The following is a 20,192-nucleotide window of genomic DNA, read 5'->3' on the forward strand; positions in this document are numbered from 1 at the left end:
ATGTGGCTTCACCGACTTCCATTGCAAAATAATTAGCCTCCGGGACAGCAGCGTAACAAATGCCGTGGCGTTTGCCTATACAGTAGGTTTATCTTCAGACAGAGACAGCCCAAAGACAGCAATGATGGGGCTAGGATCTACTGCCGCACAGCAAATGTAGGAGATTACTTCAAAACTCCTCACCTGAAAGTTACCTGGTTAAGTGCACAGCCTGGGACCTCGCGGACTCTGCCGATACCTCTGCCACTCAGGGTTGTCGCCAGAGTATACAGTATTTTGGCCAATTTCTCATTTGAATAGTGCCATCGATGTAAGACTTTGAATTGGAGGAGACTGTGTCTTATGCAGAAAGAGGTGGTATGTCTACGTTTTAAAATACCTTGCCATGTCTCATCAGAGAGTAAAACGTCCAAGTCCGACTTCCCTTGCCAGCTTAGCAAAATCCAACGAGTGGGGGCGCTGATGTATTGTATGCTTTTTACACGTTTTACAAAGCCTCCCTTTCCCAGAAGGGTCCAATTTCAGTATTACATCCATTGAATTTGTAGGCGGTAGAAAATGGAAAGTGCAGCTTACCAAAACTTTATAAAACTAACACCTGGAAATATTAGAAAAAATGGTTTGTAGGAATATCATGATATTTCTGCAGTATTTCAAATTAACCAAAGAACATGCCATGCTTTGAAAGCGGTGTCAATGTGGGATGGAGGCAACAGGTGGTCGTCCACTGACAGGAGGAACAATGTTTGCCTTGAAGTGAAAATTTTTCCCTGAATTCATACTTTGCATGTGACGTCACGACGACTGGCTGGCGGGCAAGAACAACGTTCTCTAGCAACGAAACTTAGTAACCTAATCGAGGATCTGCCAGGACATCGCCAGTTTTACCAATACGAAACAAAAGTTTGTATTTTGAGGTGAAAACGATATGCCAGATAGTTTACTTATTGTTTTAAACTTCAACAGACAACCGCCTTCATGTGAGTTATTGTTTGTCCAATGAGTAGGTCCAGACGCTCTGTGCAAATTAAATGAAGTACGAGAGTCTGGTAGGACCAGGCTAGCAAAAAGCACCGCTGCGCTGGAACTTGAGAAATGCTTGAGAAAATGTAACTTGTGTGGACGCTACTGCATTACTTGGTCAATAAAAGAGCTACTTAAAAGTTATCATTCATTCAACACAAATTGTGAAAGGCAGAATTCCTGCCAAGTCCCTCTGTGCAATACAAAATAATACAATCTGATTGAGTTTGTGCGCACCGAGGCGGGGGTATACATTTTTTTACGATTTAAACCATGCAATGAAAGATGGACCAAACCCAAATTTTGCCATTACCATGAATAAATGATTAGATCGGATGGTCCAGTCATTTGTAGTCATTTCAGGAATGTTTGGATAGCAACAGCATTTGAGAAGCTTTGTAATGACTGAGGGTATTAGGAAGGAAATATGTAAAAAATAAATTAAAAAAAAGCCAAAATAAGTAGCAGAATATATCACAATATAATAAATAATAATAAAATAAAATAAATGAATAATAAGATAAACTAAGATAGTGGTAATAAGTAATAAGTTATGAGGTGTAGTAAAGTGTGAAGTGTAGTGTTAAGTGTGGTTGTGTCGGAGCCTCAGTCTTCTCCTTTAGATGGTAAACAAACGTAAAACGAAACATACAAAAAAGAAATAATAACATTCATAGAGTGCCTATCTAAAGATTTGTGAACTGAAAGTCCTGCTGAGCCTAGTCGCACATGTCTACTCTATAGCTTACTCTCCAATAATCCCCTGGTGTCTTGTTTGTATCCTTCTGAGATAAACATGACAGAATGACAGCACACGCACCTCACCAAGGGACTGTGTGTGTGTGTTTGTGTTTGTTTACATGGCGATATAAATTCCTCCGTGGTTTTGTGCATCCACTCTGTACAGTCACTGAATATATTTGGTCCTGCTTTGTTTGTGTGTATGCTACTACAGTATGTTTTGTGTGTGGGTCTGTGTTTGTGTGTCTGTGTTTGCGTGTGTGTGTTTGAGTGTGTGTGTGTCTGTGTTTGCGTGCGTGTGTGTGTGTGTGTGTTTGCGTGTGTGTGTGTCTGTGTTTGTGTGTGTGTTTCTCTTTGTGCGTGTGAGTAAGTGTCTGTGTTTGCGTGTGTGTCTGCGTTTGCGTGTGTGTGTGTGTGTGCGTGTGTTTGTGTATGTGTGTAGGTGTGTATGTGTGTGTGTGTGTGTGTGTCTGTGTGTGTGTGTCTGTGTGTGCCTGTGTTTGCGTGTTTGTGTGTGTCTGTGTTTGCCTGTGTTTGCGCTTGTGTGTGTGTCTGTGTGTGTGTCTGTGTGCGTGTGTGTGGTTGTGCTGCTCATGTTGTGGTGTGATTCATTGGTCCTCATCAGCCGCTCTCATTAAAGCCCAACGATTTATCAATAATGTTTGCAGAGTGGATTCTCACACACGCACACACATACACCAAGCAACGACAATTAACCGCCACACAACCACCAATCAACAATCCCACCAGACGTTGCCTCCACCCTGACCCCACACCGACGCCTCTTTAGACCCCTACACCCCCCTCCCTCCCGTCATCTTATCAAGGACATCGGCTTGTATCTAGGTATATATTAGGCATGAAGACAAAAAGTACATTTTAATTCATTATTATATTACAAACCTCATAACTCTACTACTACGAGCTGCGTATCACAACATACTAATAGTGCACTTCTGCGATTGTGAATCAACTAAAGCGAATGAAATGCTCAGCTCAGGCCAAGAGACGGGCGGTGGCTGTGTGTGTGTGTGTGTGTGTGTGTGTGTGTGTGTGTGTGTGTGTGTATGTGTGTGTATGTGTGTGTGTGTGTGTGTGTGTGTGTGTGTGCCTGTGCACGCGTGTGTGTGTGTGTGTGTGTGTGTCCGTGTCCGTGTGTGTTTGTGTGCGTGGCCTGTGTTGCTGAGGTTCCGCCAATCAGCCGGCCACAATATTTGCCCTGTCCCTGTGGTTGGAATGCATCGACATTTCAACAAATGTTAAACATTATACTGTCACGTTCCCCTCTTACAAGACAAAGCATCATCCAGTAACAAAGCGCAGTACAGTCAACTATTTATATATAATAAAAAAAACACTCAGGCCCCGTTTACACCAAGGGAAAACGCAGATATTTTCACACGGTTTGGCCTCTCATTTACACGAAAACGCTGTTTTTGTCACAGAAAACGATCATTTCTAAAAACTCCGGCCAAAGTGGACATTTCTGAAAACGCCGGTTACGTGTCGTCGTGTCAACGGGTAGAAACGGGGTTTTAGGTTCTGAAACGTCACATTATGCGCCAGGAAATGCTTAACGTCATATGAGCGCCCTATGTTTACAGTTCGTTTTTTACAGAAAGACGCTCATGTTATTCGTTGTTGTTGATTCTGAGGATTCTGATTGGCTTGCATGGCTTTATCCTTCTCCCTACACTGCCGCCCATAGGTTTGGCATAGTTATAATGTCCCAACGGCGTATTTATGCGTTTTGATGTAAACGACAACTTTTTTGAAAACGATCGTTTTCGTTATTTTTGAAAACGGAGGGGGGGAAATATTTGTTTCTATAAATACCCTGCTACGTATAAACGTGGCCTGAATCAGCCAAGGGGCAAACAAAAGCCACTGATTGGAATGACTCCAACCCTTCCAGTAATTAACTAAACTACATGCACCTGATGCTGATGGCACTGAGTCCACAATCAGACAGTTGGGAGCCAAGATGGCTGTATTGTCCCTGGCTGGTCGGCAGTTGGTCTGGCTGTGTGGCTCCGGACCAAAGAGAGAACTGCCCCAGCCAGTTACACCAGTAAAAAAAAAAAGAAGTTCCTCTCGCTTCTGTTTTTGATGTTAACGATTCTTTGAGCGAGTTTTTATTGTATCGCGGGACGCCATTGCCAGCCTATTCGTGTTAACACTACCCTTTACAAAGGGCCTCTATGTCATTTGTAATTTGATGTGACGATGATTAGCCATTAAAAGCTACTTTGAAAGCCGTCCGTTAGTGACATCACAAGTGGGGGAGTGTCCACTGAAATATTATGGACAGATCATCTGCCAGTTGGCACAGTCCACTGGGTGGGCTGGTATGCTGGGCCATCCATCATACACCTGGCGGTAGAATAGGGCTCCTTTAACCTACATCAGGTTATCAGCACTGTAACAAAGAGGACATCAGAGCACTCTGCTCCACATCCCTTTCTAGTAGTCGCCGTCCGGTTGGTTACCGTTTGGGTTTGTATGCTCCGTCCTCTCTTCTCTGTGTGTGCCCACGCACCAGATGTTGTGTATGAAATGATTCCCAGGATGAACGGTTGCAAGATGGCAACATTTGGCCCAATCTAATGATCAATGATGGCTCTCGCCAGCGGCTTCTGTCGGGGTGATTGATGTGTGAAGTCTCTCTCTCTCTCTCTCTCTCTCTCTCTCTCTCTCTCTCTCTCTCTCTCTGTCTCTGTCTCTCTCTCTCTCTCCTTTGTTTGTTATTTGCAAGATAGAGAACAATTTGGGGAAGGGGGTATAACTCATCATTAGCCAATCAAATATCAAATATAATCTTTCAGAGTATTTAGTGTTTGCTTCACTGCTGTTTTCACATGAGAATGTTTGAAGATATTTCCCTTTTGTGAGCATTTTGTGCCGTGACAATACTTGAGACCAGACATCATGACTGAAAGGGAAAGTGAAAACAGTGAGTGAGCAGTTTGTGTGTGTGCGTGCGTGCGTGCGTGCGTGCGTCCGGCGTGCGTGCGTGCGTGCGTGCGTTGTCACAGACATTGGTAGGCATGGTAAGCAACAGGTTGTGACGAGCCAGCACACCTCAAGGGGGAGGGACTAACCAGAAAAGTATCCAATCACACAACGCCAGCTGACAATCACACACACAGGCTCCGACGTTTAAATGTCAAAAGTGATCTGTGCACTTATGCATACATTAGCCGTCCGGTCTGAGACGTCTTACTTTCCATCAGATAATTACCATGCTGCTGTCGTAGTACGCAGAGCACAGGACGCCCCGCTGTGACAAATGGCCAACGACCGCCCAGTCAGCATCTTTGTAGGAACCCCTCCCCCACCACGAGCACCACCTCCACCAGCACCTCCTCCACCACCACCAGCACCACCTCCACCACCACCACCAGCACCACCAACGTTTTTCTAGTATCCATGCTTCGTTCAATGTCACCAAGCTCAGACTCTGTGTGTGCGTGTGCGTGTGTGCGTGTGTGTGTGTGTATTTATGCATACTTAGTAAACAGAGCATTCCTGTCTTGTGTTTTTGCCATCAACAACAGTGTCGTAATCACAATTATTAAAATGCCAGGGACAGTAAATCGCACATTAGCATTTTATATATGATCAATTTGCCGCATGGTTTGTGTGCGGAGGGGAGCGTGTCCACTACGTGCAGCATATCACAATAACAGCACAGGGAACAGACCGGCATGAATGGAAAGAAGGGAAGAGAGGGAGGGAGGTCTGCTCAGGGAGGCCGATGGGATAATAGCTAGAGCGTTAGCGAGGTAGGTAAGTTAGGCTAAGTTCAGTTTTAAGGTAGCTAGCTATTGTTGATGAGTCAAAGGTTAGCTATCTGAATAAATCTAGGCTGTTAATTAGCTAGCTAGTTCAAGGCAGGTAGGTTGTTGGTTAACAAGCTTAATGAGGTTGGTCATCCTGTTAGTTAACTATGAGGGAATATATAACAAAATGAATGTAAAAAAATAGACATGAATGAATGTAAAATAAATAATAAATATGAGTAAAATAAACAAAGTATCTGCATTATTGGCCATAGTCCAAGTTCAGGCCATATTCCAATCAGTCAGCCGTACATTGTAGAGTGTATAATGTATTTGTTTATGATATAAATCATTAACACACAACAATCTATTCCTGTTGCAGTCCCTTCCAACCAATCAATTCTGCTAGGCTTCAAAGTGAAATATAATTTGCAGATCATTAGAAGATGCATATACCTTACAATGTACAAGAGAACAATATCCATTCATTAATCAAGCAATTGCAGTAATACACAGATAACAATGATGCAATAGGATTGAGGGCCAAGCTTTCAAATTCCATCCATCTCCATGAACATCACTTCATTCTGACTTCACTTAAATGACCAACATTAAGCTTCCATTTTAGTCATTTATTAAAAAGAAAAACTGAATATAGTTCACTTCTGCTGTGGCTGTCTGTTACCTAGGAACATTCTTAAAAAGCTGTTTGTTATTGTGTATGTACTTGGAAGCACGTTACCGCATAGACAGAAAGTCAAGGGCGTATTTGGCGTGATGGGTCACATGTTTGTCCCTTTAGGGACATCGTATACATTTTCAAAACATATTCATATAAACATATATACTGTGTGTGTGTGTGTGTGTGTGTGTGTGTGTGTGTGTGTGTGTGTGTGTGTGTGTGTGTGTGTGTGTGTGTGTGTGTGTGTGTGTGTGTGTGTGCGCGCACACATACTCCTCTGCAGAACACAGGTGCATGACAAGTCCTTCACTGTAATGCGACATCAATCTCCCAACACAGTACACAACCCTAACACTGCGTACGCTCGCACCCACATACACACACACACACACACACACACAAATATAAACACATGATAACTTTTCTGGCTGCAGATCAACTGAGGGGCTTGATGTGTTTACCTGAGACCTCCTTTTAAAGAGACCATTGCTAAAGAGCGAGAGAAGGTGCAGAGAATGGGGTGAAATGATTTCCTTATTTCCTGGAAAACATTCACAAACCCGCGCTCACAACCTGCGCTATTTAATTTGTCGGAATTCGTAGAGCAGCAGGAATCTGTCAAAGAAGCAGACACCCCACGGAATGTCAATAGTTCTCGTAACCCTTTTTTTAATGGGGATTTTCTTGTTTTTGTGTATTGTCCACACATGGCAAAATTGCGAAAACTTTTTGTTTATTTAAATGTGGTAATATGTCTTATATGATCTTCAAAATAGCAATCTTTGAATTTTTGTCTTAAAATAAGCCCGTAATTTAGAGAAAACATGCCAACCAGTCTGTGAACTATCCACTCTGCTTCGAACACCGTTAGCGTTCTTTTTGCAGGACATTGAAATGTAATTTCCAAGGCACCTCAACGTTTCTGCCAAGGAAAAAGGTGTGTATTGATGTGTGGAGCTCTGTCTGTGAGGCGGGATGTTGATGGCCGCGTCCGAGAGAGGGTTAAGCTTCTCGGATAACGCCAGGGTGTGTTAACCTGACTCTCGCCAGATGAATTTCGGTCATCCATCTGGGAGCGCTCCCGTTGGGCGGGATTTGGGGACCAGACTCAATGGTAGAGCCGATCAGGACCGCCGGGCGGGATTAGTATAGATGTGACGCGGCGGAGAAGCGCATGTTTTGATTCAGACAACAACGGCGGCTCACATCGAGGAAGCAAGCGTTAACATTGATGCTGCTATTTAATCCGTGTTGTCCAATCCAGCGAGTATTCTTTATTTAAAAGAACATCAGAGAACAGCTGTGTCGCTCTCATCAGCATCACAGGGTTGTTTAGGTGGAACGAAATTCATCTTGCGAGAGTCAAGTTAAGGGTGTGTGGCTCATTTGATATCGAGCTTCGGTCAATATAACGTCAGGTTAGACAACAACCGTACTAAAACAAGTAACACAAAGTTGCCACGGTTCTTTACCATGGTGATAACACGCCCTCGTCAGTAGCCTACTAGTCCTTCAGCCCAAAACGCGTCGTCCTAAATCTCATAGTGTTCGAATTAAAGATGAAACAGGGGATTCACTTACTCTTAAACTATACTAAATTGTTCAGGGCTGTGTAGTATATGAGTGTGTCCCATCTGCTAATAAATGGCATCAGCCTTGTCACCTCGCAGCCATCTCTGATCCAACACTAGCTGGGTGGGGGGAAACTGAATGCAGAGTTTTGCAGTAACCTTGAGATGTAGATTTACTCATATCACTGAAAAAAGATCTGCTGAATTGATTTGCAAGTCACAAGCTTTTCCATTTCCCTTTGTCATTGCTTACATGTTAAGCTTTAGGTTTTGTTAAAAAAATAAAATTGCCGCAATATAAACTTTCTCGCTATGCCAATCAGAATTGTTTTGACTGACGGATGCCTTACGATTTCAAATCTTTGTTCACGTATTCCCTAACCCTTCACCGAGGTCTCGAGGTCTCGAGGTCTCGAGGTCTCTCTCTCTCTCTCTCTCTCTCTCTCTCTCTCTCTCTCTCTCTCTCTCTCTCTCTCTCTCTCTCTCTCTCTCTCTCTCTCTCTCTCTCTCTCTCTCTCTCTCTCTCTCTCTCTCTCTCTCTCTCTCTGAATACCATAGCAGCTTGTCAGATATTTAACATGTTATGCATAAAATATTCAATCCATTTACAGTATAGAAAATATTGATATGATTTCTAGATTAATGCCACAAGAAAGCTGCAGGCAAGTGAGACAGATATTAACAAAGCAGCATGGATCATTTCGTTCTGTTTCGAAATAGTACGTACATTATTATCAAGCTTAATATTGTTGTTGTTTTTTCTGTGGTAACAGGTATAAAATGATCTTTAACATATTAGCCTATGCTATTTTGTCACTGAAACCAAAATAAGACTGTGATTTAGAGAAAGCGGAAAAGGAAAAACTCCTATGCTTTGGCCACTTCCTTGCAACCAGTTTGTGAACTTTTCAAATGTTTTTTTTTGTTGGGTCGAAGTGTCTCTTACCATACTCTTCCATGTCATGGCCAAGTGTGACCAGTGTGTATGGATGTGTAGAGGGCCGTCTGTGTGAACACAGAGCTTGCGTGTTGCTAACGGATGTCACAATCTCTGTGTTCGTCAATCTACCTATTTAGTCTTGAAAAAATGTTGCGTAGACAGGTGATCTACTGATGGTATTGTGTGTATAAAATGTCCTTTTTAATAAACAATCTGTACACTTACAAAGTTATCAATGCCTCGTTTTATATGTTAAGACCCAGTGTTGGGGTAACGATATAACTTTTTTGGGTAGCGAAGTAAAGTAACGCATTACATTTAAAATATCGGTAACTACACTACTTTACTAGACTATAGTAACGCGCTTTCCTGCGTTACCCAAGCTGTGTTTGCCTGCGTGTAAAGTTCTGATCTGTTGTGGTGCGTGCATGCGTGCTACCTCTGTGTCTGAAGCACCTGCTTGCCTCGGCACGTTGCCATAGTGATCGATTTGAGTGACGTAGCTGCTTGTGCGAAGGAGTGTTCAAGTGTTGGAGCGCAGAAGCAGGTGACACAGAAAGACCGGCTGGTTGCAGGATTCATTGTAGAAGACATGCTTCCCCTGTCGACCATTGAATCGCCCAGATTTAGAAAAATACTGGATAAAATGGGTGGGCGCGACTCGCGACTCGCAAGCCAACATCCGATAGGAAGACATTTTCCCATTATCTGAACAAGTGTTAAGGTGCGGCCACACCAGACGCGTATCTCGCGTACTTCGCGTATGAAATCGCCATTTTTTCCATAGGGAACCATTGGTTTACGCGCGTATTACGCGTTTCACGCGTAATACGCGTGTAAGCAACATTTTACGCGCCTCATGTGTAGTATGAGGCGCGTATATTTACGTGCTATACGCGCGTAAAGCGCGTACATTTCAAGAGTTCAAAAAATTGAACTTTTTACGCTCATACGCATGACGATTAGCCGTGTTGCCCAATCAGCGTTGAGCTTGACCCGACGTCACTGGCAGAGAGTAGTGAGCTTGGACAGAAGCATACGGCCGACATCTTTCTTTATTCTGTGTGGAAATAGTAACATAGTTACGCCATTAAATGCTTTTATGGAAACATTTCTAGCGAGAAATGTGCATTTTACTTTCATAATGTTCGCTCGGTGAATGTGAAGGATGTTTGGTTTGATAGTTATGACGAAGAGGGAACGCTCCGTTCACTTGCATGGACAGAGTCTCTGGTTACTAAGCAACCTCAACGTCTTGGCGGACTATATATCTGCTGATCAACACTACGAATGCTGGAAACACACCAGACACACCATGTGAAGTTATTTAACCCGATTATTGTTATTTATATCCGAGATTATTTAATCTAACCCGATCTAAACTCTATCACCAAAACACGGCGGCGTTTGGGTTTCCTACCTCGGACTCCAGCGCAGCCACGGCCGACAACTATCTTTATTCTGGGTGGAAATAGTAACATAGTTACGCCATTAAATGCGTGTATGGAAACATTTTTAGCGAGAAATGTGCATTTTACTTTCGTAATGTTCGCTCGGTGAATGTGAAGGATGTTTGGTTTGATAGTTATGACGAAGAGGGAACGCTCCGTTCACTTGCATGGACATGGACTCATCTAGGCGAGTGACGTAGGCGCGTATGGGGCGTATGCGACCATTTTTGACACAAAATGGTCAAGCAACATTTTACGCACGTATCTCGCGTAAAAATTACGCGAGCTACGCGTCTGGTGTGGCCGCACCTTTATGCCGACACGGAATCGAAGCTCAAAATATTTTTGGAGTCCTCCCTGGATCATGTGTCCACCACCGCGGACATTTGGTCCGCCAACAACAAAAGTTACTTAGGAATGACGCTGCACTGGATAGACAGCATTACTTTAAAACTTGAGAAGGCTGCTCTTGCCTGCAAGAGGGTGTGAGGAAGACACACTTACGATGTCATAGCTTGTGAAATAGATCAGGTTCATTCAGCCTTCGGACCACATAAAGTAACAGCATGTGCCACCGCCGCTTAAGTGCATTTCTGTTTTAATTATATGGGATAAAGTGACCTTTTTATATTTTTCATTGACCACTTAATTTTTGTTCTCATGTTTCCCAAAGCCTGTGTTTTGAATCTTGTGTGTTGCTACTGATTGACCTCACCATAACCTAGGCTACATTAACCTGTTGTTTGTGGATTTTACAGTGAGGCATTTATTTGTGCAGACAGGAATATCGTTCTTTCATCTTTTCTATTAATTAATTTTATTGTATGACAATGTTTATATGTGAAGCACTTTGAGTCTGCCTTGTGTATGAAAATTGCTATATAAATAAAGTTGCCTTGCCTTGCCTTTCATATGGTTTTATATGCTATTTTGCATAGATTTACACAATAAACACTAAGTGATGATAGGGCTATGATGTTTGCCCATGTATCTACAGTAAATTAAGAAACGGGATTGTAAAGTAATAAGTAGTGAAGTTACTTTTCAAATACAGTAACTAGTAAAGTAATCTCATTACAATTTACAGAAGTAACTAGTAATAAGTAACTAATTACTTTTTTTGAGTAACTACCCCAACATTGTTAAGACCCTTATTATACTTCCAAAGAAGTATCGGGCTACTTTTATCCTTTTAAGTGGTTTAAAATAGCGATTTAGTTTTTATCATAAAACAATCGTTCCAAGTTCATAGCGTTTTGATAGAATCGGCTAAAAACAGCCAACTGAAGAATGCGTCTATATGTGTTTTTGTGCTCCAAAACGAACGTTCCAACTCGTTATCATACAAAACATGTCCCAAATCCATTTTACACCAGAATTGTTCTTTAATTGTCAAAGTTCAGAGGGCGAAAGTGGGAAACACGTTATCTCCGATGCATCGAGATACAAAGTATGAAAAACAAGGATGTTCAGGCTAATCTTTGTGCTAGCTAACATATTAGCTAGCTTTATAAACTTACTTTTAAAACAACTAATAACATTAAGGTTTAAATGTTGAGTTTAACTATCTGTTTTGGTATGCTGATGTCTGAAAGCTACGAGTTTCAAAATCAAAAATGTGCCAAAATTGTGTTATGAATTCATATTCATAACACAACTATTACTATTAGTTCCTAGCTACTATTTTTCAAAGGGGGAAGTGGAAATTTATGATCGCTGAGTTATAATCGAACGCAGCAAAAGGCTTTTTGTAAATGTCTTCTAGTCTAGTGTTTTTCAACCTGTGGCTGAAATGGGTGGGTGGAATTGGGGGCATTACTGGTACGTGTGGTTACTGCATGGGTTTTTATTTTTCAATGATTTTTCCAATGATGTCATGTGCTAGTTTGTGTGGGATCATAAGCAGCTTTGCTGACTTGACCCTACTGACCACGGCCTTCTTTAAGTTCTAAATATGTATATGGGTACTCTTTGATCAGCCACTGCATGTGTATTCATAAAAAAATGTAACCGTTATCATATGAGGTTGTCCGTGAAAGGTCTTGATGACAATTTAGGCCAACACCTAAAGTCTTAGATTGGGAACCACTGTTCTAGTCCATTCCTTAGTGGCAGATAACTGCAACTTCTTAATCATCCCAACTAGACCTTCATTCTTCACGTCACACTAATAGCACAGACCAAATTACATGAAACATTTATTTAACAAAAAAACGTGCAGTTTTACGAATGTTTAATAGTTGGTATTGTTACAACCATTATAGTTCAACCCAATCTCAGGGAAATACGTGACACTGTCACGTCATTTAATCTATTCATTCGTGATCTGGGACACGTAATTTCAACTTCTTCGTGCCAAAAAGCACAAATTTCTAACAATATGACAACTTTTCGCCACCCGTTTCTACTTTCACCTTTGATTCTGAGAAATTGTGACAATTCACGGATGTATTTAATGCAGGTGCGCTGCTCTGTAGGCAAACCGCGACGGAAAAAAAGGTAGCTGCTTCATCTCTTCTTTTTAGAATGAGTTGAAATTTGTGAAATGAAATTACGTGTCCCAGATCATGAATGAATAGATTAAATGACGTGACGTGACAGTGTCACGTATTTCCGTGAGACTGGGTTGTATAGATACTGATTGGCAGAACAAATAGATCCCACGCCCTAGAGATGAGGACTCTCTCTTTCTCCTCAAGGTTCCTTCCTCCTCCCACGCTGATTTCTGGCTTTGAGTGTTTCCTTGCCCTTCTGTAATGTGTAAAGCCCTTTGAAACACGGTAACTGTGATTAAGAACCATACACATATATCGGATTTTGACTTTGAAAGTTAAAAAAGGCTGAGAAAGTGCGAGTGAGAGAGCCAGGAGAGCACCAGGATAGATTGGGTTGGCTCTCCTTGAGTTTCCACCCTCTCTGGATCACGGGGGTAGGGCTCTGTGGAGGCCTAGGGAACATGGATTGTTTATGGCACGCCGCCATTTTAGCTTCCCATCAGGCACACAGCAAGGAAGAGGGAAAGGTAGGGAGACAGATAGAGAGACAGAACGAGAGACCGGACAAGAGAGAGGGAGAGTACAAAAAAGCTTGAAAGGAAAATTAGTTGTAAAGCACAGTTGGGCGTAAACAGTGAAGGGTAGAATAAACTGTAACAAAGTCTTTCTGTCTGCCTGTCTTGTCTGCACCAGTCTTTTAGCTGAAAGATTTGCTGTTTCTTGGCATTGGTACAAAGAGGCCAACTAAATCTTTGCGCTATGTAAAGTTATGTAAGCTCATGTTTGTGTGCCACTGTTTCCAAAGATGTCGGTCCATTTGAGCTGCCTACATTCCTGTGGGGGGACGTCTTGACATCTGTGTAGAGGTAATGCATTAGTAAAGGTTTTTTGAGTCAGAAATTAAATGAGTCAAAAGGACGGAGATTTGATTCCCCAGCGAAGGGCCGTGCCGGTATCAGCCGGTTTCTTGTCCTTGGTCCAGGAGGAGAGATCTAGCGGGCTGTCCAAATAAATCACACTTTGTGTCTGACGTTGTGTCTGTGCAGACATCATTAGAGGCACTGTCTACCGTCCTATCAGGGAATCATGTTGGCTCCATAAAGGGACAGGCTTTTTACCATTTGGTTTAACCTCTCATCCATAAGCATGTCTTGATTTACACTGCCCTTGTTAAAAAAATCCCTCAGCTCAACCTACACTGCCGATTTTGTGGGAATGATAAAAGCACCTACACTTATATTCACGTTAATAACTGTCGAAAAAGTTAATTGATGACCACCGCAAAGAATATGGTGGTCGTAATAAATTACGGGGCAGGTCAAATTGGCTTGGATAAATGAATACATCGCTATCTTCATCTTTTTTCTATTCCTCTTTTTTGAAATTTGTGTAATGAAAGGTAGCCCCTCCCTCCCTCCCCCCTCCCCCCATCACCTCCCTCCATCCCTCCCTCCCTCCCTCAACCCGACGGCTCTCTCAGGACTCAAAGTGAATTGGAAGATGTTTTGATTAGAAAGGATAAGGACAGACCGTCTGACCTCTAACTGAGAGAGAGGCAGCGAGAGATCGAGAGTGGAGGGTGGGTGGGGAGGGGGAGGGAGAGAGAATAGGGTGCTGCCGAGAATGGTAGGAGATTAGGAAGATAGAGAGGAAGAGTGGCAGTGGTAAGGGATTGAGGAAAGATGAGTGTCTTGCAGTGGTATCTTGTGGAGTGGAGCAGTACTTTATACAATATCAATCAAAGTAATGGGCCTCTTCTGAGGTTCTTTGTTTGTTATCTGGACTAGAAACGTCCTGTTGGGTTTGACACGATAATTTTATCACATTGGCAAAGAAGTGGAGATCCACAGCAAAGCTGCGTCAATTGATAATTTTATCGATATAGTACATTTATTATGAATCTTTTTATTTCATTATGCTCATGTATGGAAAGGGCAGTGGGGATGGACAGGGAAGGGGACCCTGGGTCCTTTCCCCGGGAACCTGTGGCCCCTAAAGGACATCTGGCTCTATGTGGTTAGCACACAAGCAAGTTCAGCTAACGAGCCGCCCCTAAAACCAACAGCCAAAGACACACAGCTTCATTAGCGTAACACTCCTAATGATTTTGTCAATGTGGAAACAAATCTCACACATTAAATATAAACCAACAGAGTTAAAGCACCGGAGCTGTGGTGTTTGTGGTTGGTTGGGTCTATCGGCTTGCTTTCAGTTGGGTCCTCACTTCATGGTTGTCTCCGGTGCAGCGTCCGAGCCGGCATGAAAGGTATTGACTTCCTGTCAGGGCTCCTGAAAGTTTAGTGGTTTAGGAGGGAAACAGCTTCAACCCAGCTGGTGTCGCTACATCTCTATTCCGGTGGAGAACAGCCTGAGGGATATCCTGCCACACTGAGTGAATTCTAACTAAACTATGGAGCTTATGCCTAGGCTTTGTTTTTCTCCACATGTTTGATTGTGCAGTTGTTTAGTGTTGTATCATGATGGGTGGAGTGCAGACATTTTGTGCTTAAGTATCAAGTATTGAGATCGAGGGGAATTCAAATGTGCGAAAAACGCAAGAAAATAAATGTGAATGTCGAAAGATTGTGTTTGATATGTGAGGGTATTTAGACATATGAGTGTAAAGGGTGCATCAGCTACCAACGTCGATTTAGTCCATTCCCTTTGTAGGGTGAATCACGCACCATCTTGTGGTGACTTGATATTCCCTGCGTGGCTGCCATGGTTTGATGTATACCAGCCCTGACTGTGACATGTCCTCTGGTACTAGAGGAGACGTCATTGGGTTTTTCCTCAAGGTTTTCATTTGACTAATGTATATATTTGTTCAATTTGTAACCTTGCATGTTAGACCTTAAGGGCAAATTTCGTTTTTTACGTTTTCTTTTCTGGACCTCAAAATGAAAGATGAATACATTGATGAAACTAAGAGATGGCAAAGATTGGGTAATTACCAAATCAGACAATTGGATATGAAGTCCAATAACACTTCTTGTGTGTGGCCAAACAATGCTGTAACGTGCAATGGCGGTAGCCATGCAGCTCTGGACTGCTGCCGTTCGGCTTGGAGAAGAAAGGGGTTGCGTGAGATAAGGGCCACTTATGTCTCTGTGTGCTTGAAAGCGATAGAGGCAGATAGGGAACAGAGATGGATGGTTGGAAGGATGCAGCGGGGAGTGTGGGGGGGGGACAGGAAGTGGAATTACATCAACTGATGGAAGGAGTTTAAGGTTTTAAGAGGTAGTGTTGTGCAATTGCTATGCCTTAAGGACATAAAGGCACTGGGTTCAATCTCCATTTCCACATCCTATCCTGTCGTTTAAATAACCTAAACCAGGGATTTAAAAAAGTAATAACACAACCATGTAAAGTACTTGTTATTGAATGTCATTCCCATTTGCATTTACATAAGGGGATTTTTGCTGACGCTTATCGATAGCGACTTACAACCATTCATTCACACATTCACACATCAATGGCGGAGCCAACCACGCAGGGCGACAGCCAGCTCATCAGGGGCAGTCAGGGTTGGGTGTCTTGCTCAGGGACACCTCGACACCTCAAGCCGAGGATTGAACTAGCAACCTTCCGGTTACCAGTCAACCCGCCCTCTGCCACCCATTTCAACATTTGAATCCTTGAACGTGCTAGGACTCACGAATATATGCCTGTTCCCCTGGATCTGGACTCTGGCTGGGGCTGGGGTCTAGCTGGGGCTGGGGGTCTACTATGGCAGCTTTGGGGCTTCACACACCCATAGGGAGGACATTATCAAGAGGTCGGCATAAAGTGTTAGAATGATTGCTGCATGCAAGGCGCCGTGGCCTCAGCCATTACTCCATGAGAAGATACCGGACAGATTGAGTAACTGTTTGGGTGTATTGTGTGTACTGAGGTGTGTGTTTGTATGTCTGAGGCTTTGAGTGTCTATTATGCTGCCATTTTCTGCTCCTGTATCTCACCCTGGAGAAATCTTTTATCATAGCGAGATATCTCTCCTGTCTGTCAGAAACACACACACACACACACACACACACACACACACACACACACACACACACACACACACACACACACACACACACACACACACACACACACACACACACACACACAGTCATCTCGGTTCCATTTGCATAAACTGGGTCTTTTAGCGATGCCCTTGTACCCCTTCAATGACAGCACACACACACACACACACACACACACACACACACACACACACACACACACACACACAAACACACATAGGCTCTTGCACACACCAGCTTCATACGTTTTCCTTTTATTGATTTATCGTTAAAGCATTGCCCATAATGACCTTGCTCTCTTCATCCACATCGTCTCAAAACCCTCAGACGCAACCTCCCCCCATGAGCGCCCACCGGCCTTCGATCCCAGAGGAACCCCCTGTTGATTGGCTGCTCGTTGATTATTGTTAATCCTCATGTAAAGGGGCATGGCCGACAATGACCAGAAAAACACTGTGCATGTACCTAGTTATGAATGTATCATTTAGAATTGATACACTATTGGCTATCATGTTCTAGAGCTTGTATCAAAGTTAAATTTAATCGATCCATGCTCTTGTTTTGGAGATAACAGAACAAGAAACCACCAAATAAATGTAACTCATCTGTCTTCACCTGCATCCTTGAAAGGAACAAAGAGAGGGAGGAAGGGAGAGAGAAAGAGGGGAGTGCGAACACAAAAAAGTCAAGCCTGATACGGAAAATCTGTCTCCCTTTTGAGTGTGTGTGTGTGTGTGTGTGTGTGTGTGTGTGTGTGTGTGTGTGTGTGTGTGTGTGTGTGTGTGTGTGTGTGTGTGTGTGTGTGTGTTTATAAGTTTGTGTGAGTGTGCGTGTGTTGGTGTGTGTGTGTGTGTGTGTGTGTGTGTGTGTGTGTGTGTGTGTGTGTGTGTGTGTGTGTGTGTGTGTCTGTGTGAGGATGAGTGCTGGATGAACTGAGGACAGAATGGGAGGGATCGGGAGTGTTGAGTAAATCAGTTTAATTAAAGAGCAGCGATGCGTGATATTACATTAGCAGCCTATGGTGTAAAGGATACGATTAAGCAGCCCGAGACGTTAGAACGCTTGAAGATAGCGAGCGAGAGAGATAGAGATCAGTAGGAATGAAGGGGAGAGAGAGAGAGAGAGGGCTAGGACAAGGGGAAGGATTCTTTGAAATGGTGGCTGAAGAGGACTGCGGTAGATACAGAGAGGGAAAAAGGTGGGAAATCCCTGTGTCAGGGTGTCAGGGTATTTTCCGGGGTCAAACAGGGTGTCTGTGTGTTGTGATTGTGTTGCCGCAGTTCCCAGTGAGATTCCTTCCTGTATTGACAAAGCAGTTTTGCAGGAGGTTTTCTTGTGTGTGTGTGTGTGTGTGTGTGTGTGTGTGTGTGTGTGTGTGTGTGTGTGTGTGTGCGTGTGTGTGTGTGTGTGTGCGTGTGCGTGTGCCAGTGTGTGTATTTGTTTGTGTGTGTATGTGTGAGTTTTATTTTGTGATTCTGAAAGCCTGTCTTTAAACCATCTCTAATTAGTCGTTTCCCTTCAGAATCTGCTGACGCAACTACTGGGGAAGTCTAGGTCATGTACAGACACACACACACACACACACATACACCGTGTTCTCCCTCCCACCTCTCCCTCTCTATAACAACACTTTCTTTACTTTTTATTGCAAACTATAAGCAGCCTAAAATCCCCAAAAAGGTTGATTGTTTTCATTCAGACTCCTTCCTACTCATTCGTACTCACACGCTTGGTTTTAAACCCTTATCCCCCAAATGTACGAGGATGATTAAGAATAAAAACAATTGGGATATTAATGTTTCAAGACTGGAGATGAAAACCTAAACAGGTCAGAATGTTACAGGAAGTTAAAGCGTACCATTGGGCGGTGGCACTTCCTACTTCCTGCGTTCATTCTCACTGAAGCCACTTCAGCGTAGCTTGAATAATTGAAAGGCGCGATAACGTTGAGGCCTGAGTGACACACAAGGTCGCTGCGTGACAGAGGACGAGGCGGACAGAGAGATGGGACGGCGTTAGAGTGATGGACTCCTCCATCGCCTTTACATTCAATATTTATAGCCTCTTGTATCATGTTGGTCATATAATATAATGAGACACGTGTAATTAACTGAGGGACACAAGAATGCAGGGAGAGGCATCGGTATCCATTTTAACTGTGCTTTACTAGCCAGTACTAACTTAAATTACAATCAAAGGGTGCGATAGAGCGCCACCTAATGCATTAGAATAACAAAGCATCCGATGCATCACTTGCATGCATCAAATACAGATTTTTTTTTTTACCATCTACAAATTTGAACCGAAACTTTATATTTTGTTCAAACATTAACCTGACACTGTGTTGACCTTAACTCGTTGTGCGTCGCCTTTTATGCAAAGTGACTCACAGTTGAGGCCGAGAACAAGCAAAGCACAGCATCGACATTACAAACTGCATTTGTAGTTTGTGCTGAACAAGAATGTTAAGCTATTGGCTACAAGCATCAGAGCAATCGGTCGTTTCAAAAAGTATTTTGTAGGAGCTGGTTAATCCAAAATGATTTTACATATACAGCTATACAATCAACTCCTAGTTCGTAGGGTGACCATAAAACCAACCAAAGACAAAATAACGAACAAAACACTGGAGTCCTGAAGACACAGTACCTCCTTCTCATCCACGCCTCGCTGTACTCCTACGAATGGTGGCGGTTCTTTTATGTGACACCTCTCTTCATGGGAGTGGAAGCAGCACCTCCCCGGGGCTACAAAGCCCTCTTTGATCCCCCGCATGTTGAAGCGTTGTGTTTTTCAATCGCTTTGTACTTTTTGACGTGCGCATTCAGTATGTCCATGCTGGGACTCCCCAAGAACACCTCGCGTACATGAAAGAACAGAGAATACTGCCTATATTTAGACGGTCAAAACAGCGATACATTTTGCCTTTATCACATAGCGCTCTGTAGTGCTCTACAGATCGTTTTTAGTGCCGTCCAACTGGGGTCATTTCCCCTTTTATGTCTTATCACACCGTGGCAAGACTTATAATAACCGACGATAGCGAGTTCAGTGTCAAGTTAGAGGGAGAGAGTATCGTGAGCCATTAGAGAAGGGGGAGACCGAGATGGGGATCAGGGAGGAATAATAGACACAGACATAGAGAGTGAAGAAGAGAGAGAGAGAGGGAGCTAGAGAGGCCGTGTGCCATCATTGGTGCTGATCAGTATTTCGCTCCATGTCCCACTGCTGTAGCACCCTACCACCAAAGAGAGAGAGAGAGGGAGGGAGTGAAGGGAAGAGAGAGAGAGAGAGAGAGAGAGAGAGAGAGAGAGAGAGAGGGTGTGAAGAGAAGAGAGAGGGAGTGAGACAGGGAAGGAGTGAAGAGAGAGAGGAGGGGAGAAGAGACAAGGAGAGGAAGATAAAGGAGTGAAGTAAAAATATATATATATGTTGGGGGGGAGAGAGTAAGCTTTGCAGAAATGGCAGGAGGCCGC

At 43.2% G+C, this 20,192-nt stretch overlaps 1 protein-coding gene and 1 long non-coding RNA gene across 6 annotated transcripts in view; both read left to right on the plus strand.

Annotated features, from left to right (window-relative positions):
* fgf11a (fibroblast growth factor 11a) overlaps positions 1 to 20,192 on the plus strand; it is a 93,386-nt gene that overhangs the window by 8,875 nt on the left and 64,319 nt on the right. The gene's annotated exons all lie outside the window — the stretch shown is intronic.
* On the plus strand, positions 9,038 to 11,309 carry LOC132475661 (uncharacterized). Its single transcript, XR_009529960.1, has 3 exons — positions 9,038 to 9,138; positions 10,542 to 10,928; positions 11,150 to 11,309. It is a non-coding gene; the product is annotated as an uncharacterized LOC132475661 (long non-coding RNA).

The sequence above is a fragment of the Gadus macrocephalus genome, chromosome 17 (genome assembly GCF_031168955.1).
Source record: "Gadus macrocephalus chromosome 17, ASM3116895v1".
NCBI classification, from domain to species: Eukaryota; Metazoa; Chordata; class Actinopteri; order Gadiformes; family Gadidae; genus Gadus; species Gadus macrocephalus.